The sequence below is a fragment of the Pseudophryne corroboree genome, chromosome 3 (assembly GCF_028390025.1).
Source record: "Pseudophryne corroboree isolate aPseCor3 chromosome 3, aPseCor3.hap2, whole genome shotgun sequence".
Classification (NCBI taxonomy): domain Eukaryota; kingdom Metazoa; phylum Chordata; class Amphibia; order Anura; family Myobatrachidae; genus Pseudophryne; species Pseudophryne corroboree.
In genome coordinates this window covers 632,025,492-632,044,517 of record NC_086446.1, presented here as the reverse complement: position 1 = coordinate 632,044,517, position 19,026 = coordinate 632,025,492, and the positions used below count along the sequence as shown (strand labels likewise).

General features: G+C 49.8%; 1 protein-coding gene and 1 long non-coding RNA gene across 4 annotated transcripts in view; one reads left to right on the top strand and one right to left on the bottom strand.

Moving 5' to 3' along the window:
* Window positions 1-19,026, bottom strand: part of PRKG1 (protein kinase cGMP-dependent 1) — a 1,872,748-nt gene that overhangs the window by 1,750,898 nt on the left and 102,824 nt on the right. The gene's annotated exons all lie outside the window — the stretch shown is intronic.
* The window catches only part of LOC135058104 (uncharacterized), an 81,826-nt gene continuing 79,597 nt past the window's right edge, over window positions 16,798-19,026 (top strand). For both annotated transcript variants that reach the window (XR_010244604.1, XR_010244603.1), the window contains exon 1: window positions 16,798-16,872. This is a non-coding gene — a long non-coding RNA (uncharacterized LOC135058104). The remainder of the gene's footprint in view (window positions 16,873-19,026) is intronic.

Here is a 19,026-nt window from a genome sequence, read left to right as displayed (position 1 = left end):
TATACTGTGCGCCGGCATCCCGACATTCGGCATACTGAAGACCACCCACACTTGCACCTATCCTATACTAAGAGATACAATACACCTGAAATCACGCAAAATATGCTCTGCAAACAGACACTTATTCATCAGTTCTGCATCCGACCCCTAACATTTGCTCATTACTAACTAAGCTGGATTTAATAATAGCTACTCCTAGATCTAGTACAGCAAGGGCCATAACTAGCTGTGTGTGAGCGGTGCCATAGTCCTGGCCATGGCACGGTCGCTGCCTCACAGCACCTGCAGTTGGCTTGCACAGACCCCGGAATGACACCCTGCAGCCAGTAGTGCTGCTTTAGAGAGGCTGTACTTTGGATGCTGGTGGCACAAACCCTGCAGTCTGTACAACAGGACAGACCATCCTAAGCGCAGGGCTCTACTTCCTGGTACCAATGGACCCACCCCCTTGGAGTGATGTCATATTATCACGTGTCCGTGACACAGAACCCTGCTCCGGCACTGAGTTCAGCACTGATTTGTTATCATTGCCTTACTTTTGGGGTCTCAAAACACCTATTCATATATCCAGATATGCCCACCCTGTATGTAAATCATTAGCGTTGTCATGTGGTAGTGGCATAAATGTTCTTATTACATATGCAAAATGCTGTTTGTACAAATGGAGGGACCATGTGCCAAAACTGCAGGTCCCTTACACTATAATTCAGTCTCCAGTCTGCCAGTGACAGCAGGGTTCCATTGCTACTGGCAAAGTGGCAGAATCATTTTGCCTTAACGTATGGACAATCCATATCATCATACTTTGTGACTTTGTGGAACTCTCCTCCAAGAGGTCCAGGTGGGGGAGGTTCCAGGGGCAACTGAGGGGGGCATGGTGTAACAGGTTTAGTATGAGATACCCCCAATCAAAATCCTGATGGTCAAAATCTCGACAACAAATGACCGGCAGTCAAAATACAGACATTTAAAATACAGACGAGGTCAAAATACCGATTTTTACAATATCGACAGGTCAAAAAGTCGACACAGGGTATTTATTGTGTTTTTGTGTGTATGTCGACATGGACACCGCATAAATGTACCGCTACACTCGCCATGCTTTAGGCATGCACTCAGCACTCTACTATATTGCCACTCCGGGTCCACTGGGATGGTAAAGTATGAACAAGTCGGTTTCAATGAAAAAAACATGAAAAACTCATGTCGACTTTTTGACCTGTCAGCATTTTAAATGTCGGTATTTTTACCTTATAATGGTTGTCTGTATTTTGACATGTCGGGATTTTGATTGTAGGTAAACTGACCACATCCCGATGTAACAACTTGCTTTGTTGTGGCCCTGCCTTCACTACAAAATGCCACAGATTTAATTTGGAAGCCTCCTGGTCATTATGGAAAAGAAGACAAGTATTGTACAAACTGAAATATATATAGAAGACTGACCTAAAATGACTAAAAGATTGAGTCCTGCAGCTACAAATAAATCATTTATTCCCCTTTGTAATGTTAACTCCTGGTTGCGTAGAGTATATGAAGTCTTACACGAAAGGAAGTATAAAAATAATTTTACAATGATACTTGTAAACAGAATTATCCATAGAAGATTGTTTGGTGGTCAGATTAAAGATCTCTAATTCTTCTTTAATAAGGATGCCTTCAAGAAGGTGAAACTAGTCTGCTCGGTCTGCTCTCAGTCACCACAAACCTGACAAAAATCTGTGCTCTGTCCTGGTAATACAAGGAAATCAGCACGTGCTGAGGTCCAGAGGAAATGAGCTCACAGATATTGACTGTTAGTAACCAAAGCTGACATACATTGACAAATTGGTGGTGCGTCTGGGAAGAGGAGGTACATTATTACTGGAATCTCAGCAGCCATTAATGTAATAATAACGTAATATAAATACTTTGTATCATTTGCTGGCTTTACAAAAACAAAAGCAGAGAGTGAAAATTGGATTTTCAGCATGTGATTGCTTGACTGGGAAGGCTACGTGGAAAAAAAATCCCCAAAGAGGTACAAACTGTTAAATCATCAGTCCCACTTCGGTTTTATTTTTTTCATTAACTATTAAGTTTCTCACTCACATACATATCTACTAGTCATTTCCCTCCTACATCTTCTCACTTGTCAAAACCACCTTTTCATTCTTAGATTCCTGGACAGGGATCGTGGCCAGGAAGAGTGTTCAAAACCACAGTAGGATTATTAAGACTTTTATTTTTCAGTCTTCAGGACCTCACATGCCCCTTTTTATATGCCCAAGGGCAGAACTCCCACAAGCAATGGTGGTGCCTGCCTCCGGGCTCCAAGGCCTGAAGGGGCACCTGCTTGTACAGCAGCACCTGTATAGTTCACAGCGGGATCCAAGTGCGACCGCTTCTCTTCCAATGAAGCTCTGTGGTGCACCAGCTGCTGCAGAGTTAACCGGCTCTGTCCCAGGAGCACTACTAACACCTGCAATAGGGAACAAGACGGCTCCCGTCTGGTACCACTCAGCCTGTGCTGCAGCCAGTAGCGGATCTTGCCACGGGCAAGCAGGACTTTTGCCCGGGGCGCCGCCTTCCGGAGGGTGCCGCACCATGGCAAGATCCGCTGCTGCTGTGGTGCCCCCCGCTGCCCGCTGCCCTGTGAAGGGAAACTAGACGCTACGCATCTACTTTCCCTTCCTGGAGAGGACCTTAACTGTAATGATGTGCGGTGCACGTTGACGTCATCGCGCACCGCACATCCTACTACAGTACAGGGGGCGTAACTGACCACGCCCCCTGTATGAAGCCACGCCCCTAATGCCGCCCGGGGCGCAAGAAGCCCCGGAACCGGCCCTGGCTGCAGCAAGCAACGGTGAGATAGGATCCGCCCCTGAACGTTGATTTTGCATGTTGCAGATCTTGTGTTTTGCGGCTGAATCTTGTGAGTCTGAACCTGACCTATCAGCTACTGTCTTACAGCGTAGCCGGAGCCTGCCAATCCACTGCGGGCTCCAGTCTCTGTAGACTGGCTGAGAGCACTATCTGAATAATTCCGTAAGTTGTGTATATATATATATATATATATATATATAACTGACTCATCCATCACTAGTTCTCTTACTTCCTGATATGTTAGGAAGATTAAATTTAACATAGGTATTCTGCAGGTGGAAAATAGAGAAACTACGTAATTATAATTGACATTATGACATCATTACTGATGCGTGGCTTGAATTGCGTGAACGATAACGCCCAAACGGACAATCGAATCAAGATTTGGATTGCACCTCCAGTGGGTAGAATTTAACTAACTACAAAAATGGTCCTGTCACTTTTTACCGTATCTGCTATGGGTGCTCCTCGGGTAACGCCAAGAACCATGGATTTTATTTACTTTGATTAAGACAACTCAAATTTACATCTCTATAAATTTACCAAATTTTTAACACTCATTTATATTTACAACCGTGAAAATCAGAAACTCCTGTGCGAAGAACTGGTAGAACAGCTAATATTATATATATATATTTTTTTTTTAAGGGGGGGGCACTAAACTCCAACTTGCAACCTGTATATGCCATCTGTTTCATTTGCACCTTATATGCCCTCACACCCCTTCAATGCCTAATAATCAATATTGCGCCCATCATCAAAATTTCTCCCCACCCCCATTCAAATTTGCTGGAGCAGACAAACACTTTCCTCCTGTGACACTGCAGATAGGGCCACATGATGTACCTACTACTACTCCTGCATCCCCCAAGTCACTAGCATTATTATAATCCTGCATTTGTTTCCAGTCCCAGCTGGGAGCCAGCCATGTGTCTTTGCAGCAGCATGATGTTCCGCAGTCAGGGCCGGCGCCACCATTAGGCAGCTTTAGGCAGCTGCCTATGGGCGTCAGCCACTGGAGGGCGGCCCAACACGCTGAAGATGAATGCTTCTTCTATTATTCCCATAGCTGTGCTCCTTGTATACCTGAAGAGACCAGGAGCAGAGATTCTGCGGCGCCCATCAGTTAGCTGGCACTGAACGCATGAGTCAGTGCTTCCATCAGTTCTACGGTTAAAGTAAGGCAAGCTGTCTCGTTATTAGCAATCCTCCCAGAGCACCACCCTCCACCCAACCCACGATAGCACCCGACATTTCCCGTCCCACACCTCACCAGCATTTCCGCATGTTCAGCCTCTCACCCCCCCCCCCGCAATTGCGTCCTGCATATTCTCACCCTCCGCCCCTACCACCACCCGAACCAATCCCCCCCCCCACAATTGCGTCCTGCATATTCTCACCCTCCGCCCCTACCACCACCCGAACCAATCCCCCCCACACACACACACAATTGCGTCCTGCATATCCTCACCCTCCGCCCCTGCCACCAACCTAATCGAACCCCCCCCCCCCTTCCCCGCGATGAGCAGAACTGTCCACACTGACCAGGCTGTCTGTCAAGTTGAACTGTGTGGCGTGCAGGCTGTGGGGAAGAAGGATGCTGGGTCCCTGTGTTCGTTTGTTCAGAGACACAGTGAAGCATACATAAGTACTGTAAGACAGCATATATTCATTCTTATTTTGTTCTGCGACCAACTAAATTTGAGTTTTAGGAAATTTGAGTGTGTGTATATATATATATATATATATATATTATATATATATATATATATATATATATATATAATATATATCCTCCATCATGTATATATGTATTCTACATGTGCTGCTTGACAAAGGGTTATTAAAGCCCAAAACATTGCTGACATGCAGATGTTTTGACTTGTTATTGTGAAGTCCGGTGAGTGCCTTACTGATGGAGGATATATAACAGTATTGTAATCATCACCACGGCTGCTGTCTAAAGGAGGGGGAGTGCCGGCCATTCGTTCGTGTATATATATATATATATATATATATATATATGCACCAGTGGCGTAACTAGAAATTTTTCTCTCCCAAGCCAAAAAATTCTTTGCCCCCCCCCCCCCCTCCCCCCTCATGCTCCATATTTGGGAGCAAGAAAGGGATAAATACCAAAAAAAGGGGCGTGGTTTCGTTGGAATGGGCGTGGGTTTGCATAAAGGGGCGTGGCATTGCAGGAAAAGACTACCTTATACCCCAGTTTTGCAACCTGCACGCCCATACGTTAGCCACCACAGGAAAGAAAAATAATCCTGATTCATGCCCCTTACATTATTTGTCATTTTTCCTCCTTATAGTCAGGGCCGTTTCTAGACAATTTGGCTCCCAGTGCGAGATTTCAAAATGCGCCCCCCCCCCCCCCCCCATTGCTATAAAAAAAAATTGCGTGCCCCCCCCATATAGCCAGAAAAAAAGCATGCGCGCGCCTTCGGCACGCGCGCTCCCGACAAGGCTGTGTGGCCTGATTAAAATGGGCGTGGTCTCATTACAGTGGGCGTGGCCTCGTCTGATATCACACCCACCACAGGGGGAAAAAATAAAAATAAAAAAGTCCCCTTTTTACACATTACACCAGGCAAGTGTCCTCATATTACACAGCGCGGCAGGTAGGTGTCCCCATTTACAAAGTGCGGCAGGCAGGTGTCCCCATTTTACAAAGTGCGGCAGGCAGGTGTCCCCATTTTACACAGTACGGTAGGCAGGTGTCCCCATTTAACAAAGTGCGGCAGGCAGATATCCCCATTTTACACAGTACGCAGGCAGGTGTCCCCATTTTACACAGTACGCAGGCAGATATCCCCATTTTACACAGTACGCAGGCAGGTGTCCCCATTTTACACAGTGCGGCAGGTGCCCCCATTTTACACAGTGCGGCAGGTATCCCCATTTTACACAGTGCGGCAGGTGCCCCCATTTTACACAGTGCGGCAGGTATCCCCATTTTACACAGTGCGGCAGGTGCCCCCATTTTATACAGTGCGGCAGGTATCCCCATTTTACACAGTGCGGAAAGTGTCCCCATTTTACACAGTGCGGCAGGTATCCCCATTTTACACAGTGCGGCAGGTATCCCCATTTTACACAGTGCGGCAGGTGTCAAGTGGGAGGAGAGAGAGAGAGAGAATGAATACTTACAACTTGCCGCTCTTCGGGACCCGCGCGCCGGCCGCCTCCTCCGTCGATGGTTATCTCCAGTCCTCTCCTCCCTCTCTCTTCCCCCCGAGCGCTCCTGTTCGGGGGGCGGGGCTTCGCGGAATGACGCGTTTGCGTCATTCCGCGAAGCCCCGCCCCCCGAGCAGGCGCGCTCGGGGGGAGAGAGAGGGAGGAGAGGAGTAGTCACAAAGTGCCGCGGCGGGCGCCCCGTGCGGTTGCACGGCTCGCCCGCCGCTAGAAACGGCACTGCTTATAGTAATGCCCAGTATACATTATGCCACATACTGCAATGGCCCTTAGACATTATGCCGCACACAATAATGCACATGACACAATATGCACACACTGTAATGCCTGTGACACATTATGCCACACACCGTAATGCCTGTGACACATTATGCCACACACCGTAATGCCTGTGACACATTATGACAGGAATCGCAATGCCCGTTATACATTATGCTACACACTGCAATGCCCCTGATACATTATAGCACATACAATGTCTGTGACACATTATGACACACATCGCAATGTCCGTGACACATTATGCCACACACTGCAATGCCCGATACATTATAGCACATACAATGCCTGTGACACATTATGCCACACACTGCAATGACCTTGAGACATTATACCACAATGCCCGTTATATAGTATACCATACACCGTAATGCCTGTGACACACACCGCAATGCCCTGCCCGTTATACCCTATGCCACACACTGCAATGCCCGTTATGTATTATGCCACACTGCAATGACCCTGAGACATTATACCACATACCACAATGCCCGTGATATAGTATACCACACCCCGTAATGCCTGACACATTATGACACACACCGCAATGTCCGTGATACATTATGCCACACACTGCAATGACCCTGAGACATTATACCACATATCACAATGCCCGCGATATAGTATACCATACACCGTAATGCCTGTGACACATTATGACACACACCGCAATGTCCGTGATACATTATGCCACACACCGTAATGCCCATTACACATTAAGTCCTACAGTAAGGCTTCTAATTACTTTTCAATTACCTGCTCGTTGTCAGGGGTTTCATGCACTGGGTGTCATGCTCGTTGCCAGGGGTTTCATGCTCTTGGTTCCATGCACGGTGCCAGGGGTTTTCATGCTCAGGGTGTCATGCTTGTTGCCAGGGGTTTCATGCACTGGGTGTCATGCTCGTTGCCAGGTGTTTCATGCACTGGGTGTCATGCTCGTTGCCAGGTGTTTCATGCACTGGGTGTCATGCTCGTTGCTAGGAGGTAGTCCTTGTTGCTAGGGCTGTGCTCCCAGTGCCACATATGTCCCCAGTGCCAGATATTCCCCCACGGTGCCAGGTACTCACATGCCCCAGTGCCAAATATAGCCCCCCCCATGTGCCAGGTACACATATACCCCCCCAGTGCCACATATGCCCCCAGTGCCAGATATTCCCCCCCCAGTTCCACATATGCCCCTAGTGCCAGATATGCCCCCAGTGCCATATATTCCCCCCCAGTGCCAGATATGCCCCCAGTGCCGGATATTCCCCCCCGTGCCATATATGTCCCCAGTGCCAGATATTCCCCCCCAGTGCCATATATGCCCCCAGTGCCAGATATTCCCCCCAAGTGCCATATATGCCCCAGTGCCAGATATCCCCCCCAGTGCCAGATATTCCCCCCAGTGCCATATATGCCCCAGTGCCAGATATTCTCCCCCCCCAGTGCCATATATGCCCCCAGTGCCAGATATTCCCCCCCCATGCCATATATGCCCCCAGTGCCAGATATTCCCCCCCAGTGCCATATATGCCCCCAGTGCCAGATATTCCCCCCAGTGCCATATATCCCCCCAGTGCCAGATATTCCACCCCAGTGCCATATATGCCCCCAGTGCCAGATATTCCCCCCAAGTGCCATATATGCCACAGTGCCAGATATCCCCCCCAGTGCCAGATATTCCCCCCAAGTGCCATATATGCCCCAGTGCCAGATATCCCCCCCAGTGCCAGATATCCCCCCCAGTGCCATATATGCCCCAGTGCCAGATATCCCCCCCAGTGCCAGATATTCCCCCCCCTAGTGCCATATATGCCCCCAGTGCCAGATATTCCCCCCAAGTGCCATATATGCCCGTGCCAGATATCCCCCCCAGTGCCAGATATCCCCCCCAGTGCCAGATATTCCCCCCAAGTGCCATATATGCCCCAGTGCCAGATATTCTCCCCAGTGCCAGATATTCCCCCCCGTGCCATATATGGCCCCAGTGCCAGATATTCCCCCCCAGTGCCAGATATTCCCCCCCAGTGCCATATATGCCCCCAGTGCCAGATATCCCCCCCCAGTGCCATATATGCCCCCAGTGCCAGATATCCCCCCCAAGTGCCATATATGCCCCAGTGCCAGATATCACCCCCAGTGCCACATATGCCCCCAGTGCCAGATATGCCCCCCCAGTGCCACATATGCCCCCAGTGCCAGATATTCCCCCCCGTGCCATATATGCCCCCAGTGCCAGATATTCCCCCCCAGTGCCATATATGCCCCCAGTGCCAGATATTCCCCCCAAGTGCCATATATGCCCCAGTGCCAGATATTCCCCCCAAGTGCCATATATGCCCCAGTGCCAGATATTCTCCCCAGTGCCAGATATTCCCCCCCGTGCCATATATGCCCCCAGTGCCAGATATTCCCCCCCCAGTGCCATATATGCCCCCAGTGCCAGATATTCCCCCCCAGTGCCATATATGCCCCCAGTGCCAGATATCCCCCCCCAGTGCCATATATGCCCCCAGTGCCAGATATTCCCCCCAAGTGCCATATATGCCCCAGTGCCAGATATCACCCCCAGTGCCAGATATTCCCCCCAAGTGCCATATATGCCCCAGTGCCAGATATCCCCCCCAGTGCCAGATATCCCCCCCAGTGCCATATATGCCCCAGTGCCAGATATCCCCCCCAGTGCCAGATATTCCCCACCCCCTAGTGCCATATATGCCCCCAGTGCCAGATATTCCCCCCAAGTGCCATATATGCCCCAGTGCCAGATATCCCCCCCAGTGCCAGATATTCCCCCCAAGTGCCATATATGCCCCAGTGCCAGATATCCCCCCAGTGCCAGATATCCCCCCCAGTGCCAGATATTCCCCCCAAGTGCCATATATGCCCCCAGTGCCAGATATTCCCCCCCAGTGCCATATATGTCCCCAGTGCCAGATATTCCCCCCCAGTGCCATATATGCCCCCAGTGCCAGATATCCCCCCCAGTGCCATATATGCCCCCAGTGCCAGATATTCCCCCCAAGTGCCATATATGCCCCAGTGCCAGATATCCCCCCCAGTGCCAGATATTCCCCCCAAGTGCCATATATGCCCCAGTGCCAGATATCCCCCCCAGTGCCAGATATTCCCCCCAAGTGCCATATATGCCCCAGTGCCAGATATCCCCCCCAGTGCCAGATATTCTCCCCCCCCCCAGTGCCATATATGCCCCCAATGCCAGATATTTCTTTACCCCCCCGTCGCCGCCGCCGCTGCTTTTTGGAGGGACACGGAGGGCAGCGTGTGCCTCTCCTGTGTCCCTCCTGCTGCATCATCTCCGGCGGCCGCGGGTCTAATAGGGGGAAGTGCCGTCCGTGAGCCAATTAGCGCTCACGGACGGCACTTCCCCCTATTAGACCCGCGGCCGCCGGAGATGATGCAGCAGGAGGGACACAGGAGAGGCTGTGCCCTCCGTGTCCCTCCAACAAGCGGCGGAGGGAAGGAGAAAGCAGACTGACATGCGGACGCTCGTCCGCATGTCAGTCTGCTGTAAATCAGTGGCGCCCCCGCAGCCCCTCGCCCCCAAGCCACCGCGAGGACTGCGGGGGCAGTAGTTACGCCACTGATATGCACACTGTGTGTGTGTGTGTGTATGTGTATATATATATATATATATATATATATATACACACACATATGTATGTATGTATGTATGCATGTGTACATGTATATATACGTATATATATATATATATATATATATCTATCCCTGGGAGAGAAGTACAATCATCAACTCCTGCACTGGTGTCTATATAACAGCGACACTGCTTGTTCCCCTCCTCTGGCGGGACCAGTAATTAGTACTACTAATCAAGCTACTGGCACATGCTTGTTGTACTTAATGCTGCTGTAGAACTTGTTTATTTATTATTATTTTTTTTAATTATTATTTTTTTATTTGTAATTGGACCAACAGTAATAGAACAAAACTGGATATTAACAGAGACACATAAAGGTAGGAGGGCCCTGCTCGCAGGCTTACATGCTATAGGGAGATAGGCATTGATACACAAGGATAGGTGCTACCTATTATTACGGGTGTAGAATGAGCCGCCGGCATCCCAGGGGCCAGCATACTGGCGCTGGGATCCTGATCATCCTCATACCGACAGCTGGGTGAGCGCTAATGAGCCCCTTGCGGGCTTGCTGCGCTCGCCATGCTGTGGGCACGGTGGCGTGTTACGCGCACCACTCTATTTATTCTCCCTCCAGGGGGGTCGTGGACCCCCAAGAGGGAGAATATGTGTCGGCATGCCGGCGGTTGGGATACCAGCACCAGTATGCTGGTCGCCGGGATTCCGGCCGGCGGCATACTGAAGACCACCCATTATTACCAGTGGGTTGGGTACAGGATGCTGGCGTTCAGACTGTTTGAAATCTCTACAGGGGCAGTGGAGGTAAATATCCTAATCCTCCTTCCCCGCAGCCTAAACCTAACCCTTCACCCGCAGCCTAACACTCCCTCCCCGCAGCCTAACACTCCCTCCCTGCAGCCTAAACCTAACCCTTCACCCGCAGCCTAACACTCCCTCCCCGCAGCCTAAACCTAACCCTTCACCCGCAGCCTAACACTCCCTCCCCGCAGCCTAACACTCCCTCACCGCAGCCTAAACCTAACCCTTCACCCGCAGCCTAACACTCCCTCCCCGCAGCCTAAACCTAACCCTTCACCCGCAGCCTAACACTCCCTCCCCGCAGCCTAACACTCCCTCCCCGCAGCCTAAACCTAACCCTTCACCCGCAGCCTAACACTCCCTCCCCGCAGCCTAAACCTAACCCTTCACCCGCAGCCTAACACTCCCTCCCCGCAGCCTAAACCTAACCCTTCATCCGCAGCCTAACACTCCCTCCCCGCAGCCTAAACCTAACCCTTCACCTGCAGCCTAACATTAACCTCCCAAGTATACTTAAGTTCAGCATTCTGACAGGTGTCGGGATTCGAGCGCCGGTATTCTGAGTGACCGGATCCCAACTACATCCCTTACCAGTTATTTATATAGGGCACATATATTCCGCAGCACTTTACAGAGAATATTTGCCCATTCACATCAGTCCCTGCCCCAGTGGAACTTACACTCTATATTCCCTATCACATGTACACACACACATACACATTCATGCTAGGGTTAATTTTGTTGGGAGCCAATTATCTTACAAGTATATTTTTGGATTGTGGGAGGAAACCGGAATCCCTGGAGGAAACTGACACAAGTACGGGGAGAATATACAAACTCCACACAGTTAGGGCCATGGTGGGAATCAAACCCATGACAGCAGTACTTTGAGGCAGTGATGCTAACCATTACACTTCCTGTGCTATTGCATAAAGGTCTGTCCAGATTGCTAGGTTCTTAATGGGCTGTATGATATGGTCACCCAGCAATGTTAGCCAAGTGTCAGGAGGGTGTGACAGTGAAGAAAGACAAAATATGTGGGGTTATGTGTGCTGTACAGAGAGGCTGTAATTGGATAGGGAGGGCATTGAAGGTTATGTGGGAGGGTTCGGAACCTCTAAGGCCCCGCCTCCACACTTTCCCCTGAAGGACTGGGAAGTGGTGGTTGTGGGGGGGGTTGGGGACAAAGTTTTGCCTAGGGTGCCAAGAAATCTTGCACTGGCCCTGGTTCCGCGTGACAGATGTAGTAACTATCCCTGCACTAGACCAACTATATGTTTACTAGAGGTCAATTTTGATTAATTTAAATCTGATGAAAATCGATCTAAATCGATGTTCCATTTCCAGAACTAAAACACATATTTTCTAACAAATGATTTTTATATTATTTTTTAAAATGATAGTAAATGTGTTTTAGCTCTATAAATATAACATCAATTTAGATCGATATTCACTAGATAGAAATCAATAAAAACTCGTCCTCTAGTAAACATACAGTACAGTACCACTATGTTTCAAGCAAATTTCATGCTAATAATAAATGTAATAATAATACATTTAATAATAAAATAGAAATGATTATTATAATTATTATTACCAGTTATTTATATAGCACACACATATTCTGCAGCGCTTTACAGAAGAATATTTTGGCCATTCACATTAGTCCCTGCCCCAGTGGAGCTTACAGTCTATGGCCCTCATTCCGAGTTGTTCGCTCGCAAGCTGCTTTTAGCAGCATTGCACACGCTAAGCCGCCGCCTACTGGAAGCAAATCTTAGCTTATCAAAATTGCGAACGAAAGGTTCACAAAATTGCGAATAGAAATTACTTAGCAGTTTCTGAGTAGCTCGAGACTTACTCTTCCAGTGCGATCAGTTCAGTGCTTGTCGTTCCTGGTTTGACGTCACAAACACACCCAGCGTTCGCCCAGACACTCCTCCGTTTCTCCAGCCACTCCCGCGTTTTCCCCAGAAACGGTAGCGTTTTTTTCACACACTCCCATAAAACGGCCAGTTTCCGACCCAGAAACACCCACTTCCTGTCAATCACACTCCGATCTCCAGAACGAAGAAAAAACCTTGTAATGCCGTGAGTAAAATACCTAACTGCATAGCAAATTTACTTGGCGCAGTCGCAGTGCGAACATTGCGCATGCGCAATTAGCGGAAAATCGCTGCGATGTGAAGAAAATTACCGAGCGAACAACTCGGAATGACCACCTATATTCCCTACTACACGCACACACTTACACATTAGGCTTAATTTTGTTGGGAGCCAATTAACCTCCCAGTATATTTTTGGATTGTGTGAGGAAACTGGAGTACCCGGAAGAAACGTCTAATACATTTCCAGTGCATGCGTCTCAACCAGTGCTGTGACTGTAGGCATACACTATGGGAGGCACACTCCCACAGTGTATGCCTACAGTAGAAGCAACTTAGACGCATATATAATTAAAAACCATTGACCATCTGTGTGAATATCAGCAGTGCCATAACAGGGCTTTGTGGTGCCCTGTGCTGGTCACGCCCCTGAGCGCATGATGTCATTCCAAGGGGGTGGGGCCACCAGCCACTGGGAAGAACAGCACTAACGTGGCTGTACAAGCTCCAGTGTGCATGTGTGGAGCATTCAAAGGATGCTCCGGCTGGCATTGCAGCAGCATTACTGGCTGTAGTGTGCCACAGATGCAGGGACCATGGGGCAACGACGGTGCCACCCCAGAGCCCTGTGCAACCGCATCACTCACACACCTCTAGTTACAGCCCTGAATATCTGCATAACGGTTAACTCAGAATCAGGCCCATCATGTGCAAAATCTGAAGACTTATCAATCAGTAATAACAGTCTGAACAAACAAACCAGGGAGCAATGGTTATCTATCAAACCTCCTCCTATAGTCTGCCTGTGTTGATTAAAGTTAGTAACATAATTATTAATATTACTATTAACATTTACTTATATAGCACCAGCATATTCTGTTGCTCTTTGCAATTGGGATCTGAGGATGATGAATAGCCTATGGCAGTGGTTTCCAAACTTTTTTGAATCACGGCGCCCTAGAATATCAGAATTTTCTTCACGGCACCCGTAGGCCAAAAATTTCTTATTGAGAAATTTAGAAAGAAATATTACTTGAAGTATATTGCGTTTATATGTCATCCTTAGGGTCAGTTGTGTGGTGAGGGACAAGATTTGCTTCTGTTTGGCCACATATTTTATGACTGGCAGCCACCAGCACTGGTTTTGCCTATTATTTTGACCATGAATAATTTGAATTGGTCCTGGACCACCAACCCAGGGCACCCCTGCAAGTGTCCCAAGGCACCCCAGGGAGCCACGGCACACAGTTTGGGAACCTCTGGCCTATGGGCTACTAATACGCAGATCCTTCGGAGATGTATATCAATCTGCCCTAACTGGAGCCTGTGTGCAGATAGCAGAATAATGATAACTTCATCTGACATTTTACATGTTCACATGTATTAAATGTGGCTTTTGTCAGCAAAGTGACCCTAAGTTTCATTGTACACTTTCCTAAACCCTCCTGTGCAGAAGCAGAAGTAGTAAAGTGACAGTTGGGGCCGGGGGCAAGGGAGGGGAGGGTGCCTCTCCTGTCAAAGTGCCAGGTGTATATGGGCACTTGTTAATTATAAGGATGCCACTGTAAATCACCAACACTTCAACTGTTCACCTATACGTCAACTGGGCAGTATGGACAGTGTAATGGTTAGCATTACTGCGTTACAGCACTGAGGTCATGAGTTCGATTCCCACTATGGCCCAAACTGTTTGGAGTTTGTATATTCTCCCTGTACTTCCTCTGGGTATTCTGGTTTATTCTCACAATACAGAAATATACTGGTACTGTATGTTAATTGGTTCGCAACAATATTAACCCTAGTGTGAATGTATGTGCGTGTACATGTGGTAAGGAATATAGGGGCAGATGTATTAACCTGGAGATGGCATTAGGAAGTGATAAACCAGTATATGTGCAAGGTGATACACGCACCAGCCAATCACCTCCTAACTGTTAATTTACATATTGGAGCCGATTGGCTGGTGAGTATATCACCTTGCATTTATCACTGGTTTATCACTTCCTTATGCCTTCTCCAGGTTAATACATCTGCCCCACTGATTGTAAACCCCACTGGTGGTGTTTATTTGAATAGCCAAATATTCTCTGCAAAGCACTGCGGAATATGTGTGCATCAAATAAATAAATAACTGTTTCCGCTTTGCCAATCCAATTTTTTTTATTTTTATGTACTCCTCACCTCCCTGGCTTTCACAGGCTTTCCATTGTTTTTACGTGATTACCAGAAAGATGTATTTAAAAAATTCACAAGCCAGACAGCAGAACCAGGGCCGGCTCCAGGCATGTTCGAATAGAAGTGGCCGAACAGGGCACCACACTCAATGGGCGCCGCTAGCTCTTGCCGCCATATTGGAGCCTGCCCTGGAGCCAGGTCCCTGTCTGCACAGCGTCTGTCCCGTGGCCTGCTTCCCACAGCCCCCATGTAAGCTGCGCCGGCCCGTGAGCTAATCAGAGGTCGCAGACCAGCAGCCAAGGCTCCTGATTGGCTGCCGGACCGCAAGCTTTGATTGGCTCGCGGACCGGCACCTAATTGGAGCTGGGGAATCACTCAGTCAGTCATGCCCGGGCTGGAAATCTGGCAGCTCCCTCCTTCCCTGTTCTCCCCAGTTCCTGCTCTACACTCTTCTCTCTCCGGCTCCGATGGCAGCGCCGTGTCATGCCCTCCTGCACAGGTAGTGTCTCACTCCCTCCGCGTCCTCCCATCTGGCTGCTGGCATTGGGGTCATATCTGGCACTGTGGGGATATGTGTATCTGGAACTGGGGGCATATCTGGCACTGTGGGGACATGTGTATCTGGCATTGGGGGCATATCTGCACTGTGGGGACATGTGTATCTGGCACTGTGGGAACATGTGTATCTAACACTGGGGGCATATCTGCCACGGTGGGGTCATGTGTATCTGGCACTGTGGGGCATATATGTATCTGGCACTGTGGGGACATGTATCTGGCACTGCTGGGGGGCATATTATGTGTATCTGGCACTGCTGGGGGGGCATATCATGTGTATCTGGCACTGCTGGGGGCATATCATGTCTATCTGGCACTGCTGGGGACATATCATGTCTATCTGGCACTGCTGGGGGGGCATATCATGTGTATCTGGCACTGCTGGGAGGCATATCATGTGTATCTGACACTGCTGGGGGGCATATTATGTGTATCTGACACTGCTGGGGGGCATATAATGTGTATCTGATACTGCTGTGGTGCATATCATGTCTATCTGGCACTGCTGAGGGGCATATCATGTGTATCTGGCACTGCTGGGAGGCATATCATGTGTATCTGGCACTGCTGGGAGCATATCATGTGTATCTGACACTACTGGGGGGCATATCATGTGTATCTGACACTGCTGGGGGGCATATAATGTGTATCTGATACTGCTGTGGAGCATATCTTGTCTAACTGGCACTGCTGAGAGGCATATCATGTGTATCTGGCACTGTACTACTGGGGTCATTATGTGTATCTGACACTATACTGGAGACATTATGTGTAAGTAACACTACTGTGGCTGTTAATTGTGTGTGCAGAGGGGGTGTGAAAATATATTTATTTATAGTTTGAAGTTGCAAGGCCACGCCCACTTTTCCAGGAGCGTCGGGGGGGGGGGATTTGGGGGGGTGTCCTTCAAATTTTTCTTGCTCAAGGTGCTTGCTCAAGGTGCGAGTAGGCCTGGAGCTGGCCCTGAGCAGAGCACTAAGTTGAGGCAGATAGTACAACACGTGTAACATTACAGTGTGTGACACTCTCTTAATTGTCATGAACTGGTGTATTATCATGCTCTTGTCACACAATTGAAAGACACTAATATATATTTTGCTTGGGGTGTTTATTTAACGTTGTTTTTTTAATCAGTATATCCACTAAGGCAACTGGTTGGTAGTGTCTGGTCCTAATGTCCCTTTTTCTTCCTAAAGTCGTCAGGCCTGCGTTCTAGGACTAGCTGCTAGATTTCCAGCGTCCTGAAGGTGAGAACGGATGGAGCAGGTGAGTGCCACACTACATAACTCCCAACTTTTTTCTTGTTGTCAACAGGACGTCTGTGTATGACTGCAGAGCACGTCTGAAATTAGGTGGCTGGACATGCCCCCAGTCTCTCTCTCTCTCCCGTGAATAGACGCTGCACGCATGTATTAAGTAGTTTTCTGAGGATTTTAATTAAACCACATTTCATATTTTGAGGCAATGGAAGGCATTGGCAGATCCAGGGGGGGGGGCACTCGGGCCCGTGCCCCCCCTGTCGTTACCCAGGAATCTGGGGACACAAAACATAAAAAAACGCCGGGTCCCGACTCACTCAGGACGCGCTGTGAGCCGCAGCGCTGTCCTGTCCTGTCAATCAGTCCGGTGGGAGGGACGGAACGGAGGGAGGAACTTGGAAGAGGCGGAGACCATGAAGAGTGTGATCTCCCGCCCTCCCCTCCTCCTTTGCTCCGCATGCTCTCCCCCCCACGATGTACTCCGCTGCTGTACCTGAGGTGGGGGCAGTTCGGTCCCTGGTCCCCCGGCTGGATGCCGCCGCACTCCCCGCTGATTCCTCTCTTCTCCCTCCTCAACCATGCGGCCGCCCCCTCCGCGTTTTCCGCTCCCCCCTGGCCGCATCCTGTGACTCCATGCTGGCGGCATTGTGGCCTCATACGGATCGGACTATACCCCCCGGCCTGACAGCGCTGCTGCTCACAGTGTCCATGGTAAACGGTGGGGGCCTGGTCCCTGGAGGGAGTTATTTGGTGGGGTTTCTGGCTGCACTCTCTCCTGCCTCTCTGTCCCTACCCCCTGGTGCCTCTGTCCCTACCCCCTGGTGCCTCTGTCCCTACCCACTGGTGCCTCTGTCCCTACCTACTGGTGCCTCTGTCCCTACCCCCTGGTGCTTCTGTCCCTACCCCCTGGTGCTTCTGTCCCTACCCCCTGGTGCCTCTGTCCCTACCCCCTGGTGCCTCTGTCCCTACCCCCTGGTGCCTCCGTCCCTACCCCCTGCTGCCTCCGTCCCTACCCCCTGCTGCCTCCGTCCCTACCCCCTGCTGCCTCCGTCCCTTCCCCCTGCTGCCTCCGTCCCTTCCCCCTGCTGCCTCCGTCCCTTCCCCCTGGTGCCGACTCCGTCCCTACCCCCTGGTGCCGACTCCGTCCCTACCCCCTGGTGCCGGCTCCGTCCCTACCCCCTGGTGCCTCTGTCCCTACCCCCTGGTGCCTCTGTCCCTACTCCTTGCTACCTTTGTCCCTACCCCCTGGTGCCTCTCTCTGTCCTTACCCCCTGGTGCCTCTGTCCCTACTCCTTGCTCTCTCTGTCCCTATTCCCTGGTGCCTATCTCTGTCCCTGCTACCTCTGTCCCTATTCCCTGGTGCCTCTCTCTGTCCCTTCTCCCTGCTACCTCTGTCGCTCGCTACTCCCTAGTACCATATAAAACGTGTATAACATGCTCTACCTGGCGCAATGTGTATAGAACACTAACTGGTGCAATGTGTGTAACGTGTTCTACCTGGTGCAGTGTGTATAACGTGTTCTACCTGGCGCAATCTATATAACGTGTTCTACCTGGCGCAATCTATATAACGTGTTCTACCTGGCGCAATCTATATAACGTGTTCTAGCTGGCGCAATCTGTATAACGTGCTCTACCTGGTGCAGTGTGTGTAACGTGCTCTACCTGGCGCATTGTGTATAACGTGCTCTACCTGGCGCAATCTGTATAGCGTGCTCTACCTGGTGCAGTGTGTATAACGTGTTGTAACTGGCGCAATCTGTATAACGTGTTCTACCTGGCTCTGTCTGTATAACGTGTTCTACCTGGCGCAGTGTGTGTAACGTGTTCTACCTGGCGCAGTGTGTGTAACTTGCTCTAACTGGCGCAGTGTGTATAATGTGTTCTACCTGGCGCAGTGTGTGTAACATGTTCTACCTGGCGCAGTGTGTGTAACGTGCTCTACCTGGCGCAGTGTGTATAACGTGCTCTACCTGGCGCAGTGTGTATAATGTGCTTTACCTGGTGCAGTGTGTATAACGTGCTCTACCTGGCGCAGTGTGTGTAACGTGCTCTACCTGGCGCAGTGTGTGTAACGTGTTCTACCTGGCGCAGTGTGTGTAACGTGTTCTACCTGGCCCAGTGTGTATAATGTGCTCTACCTGGCGCAGTGTGTATAACG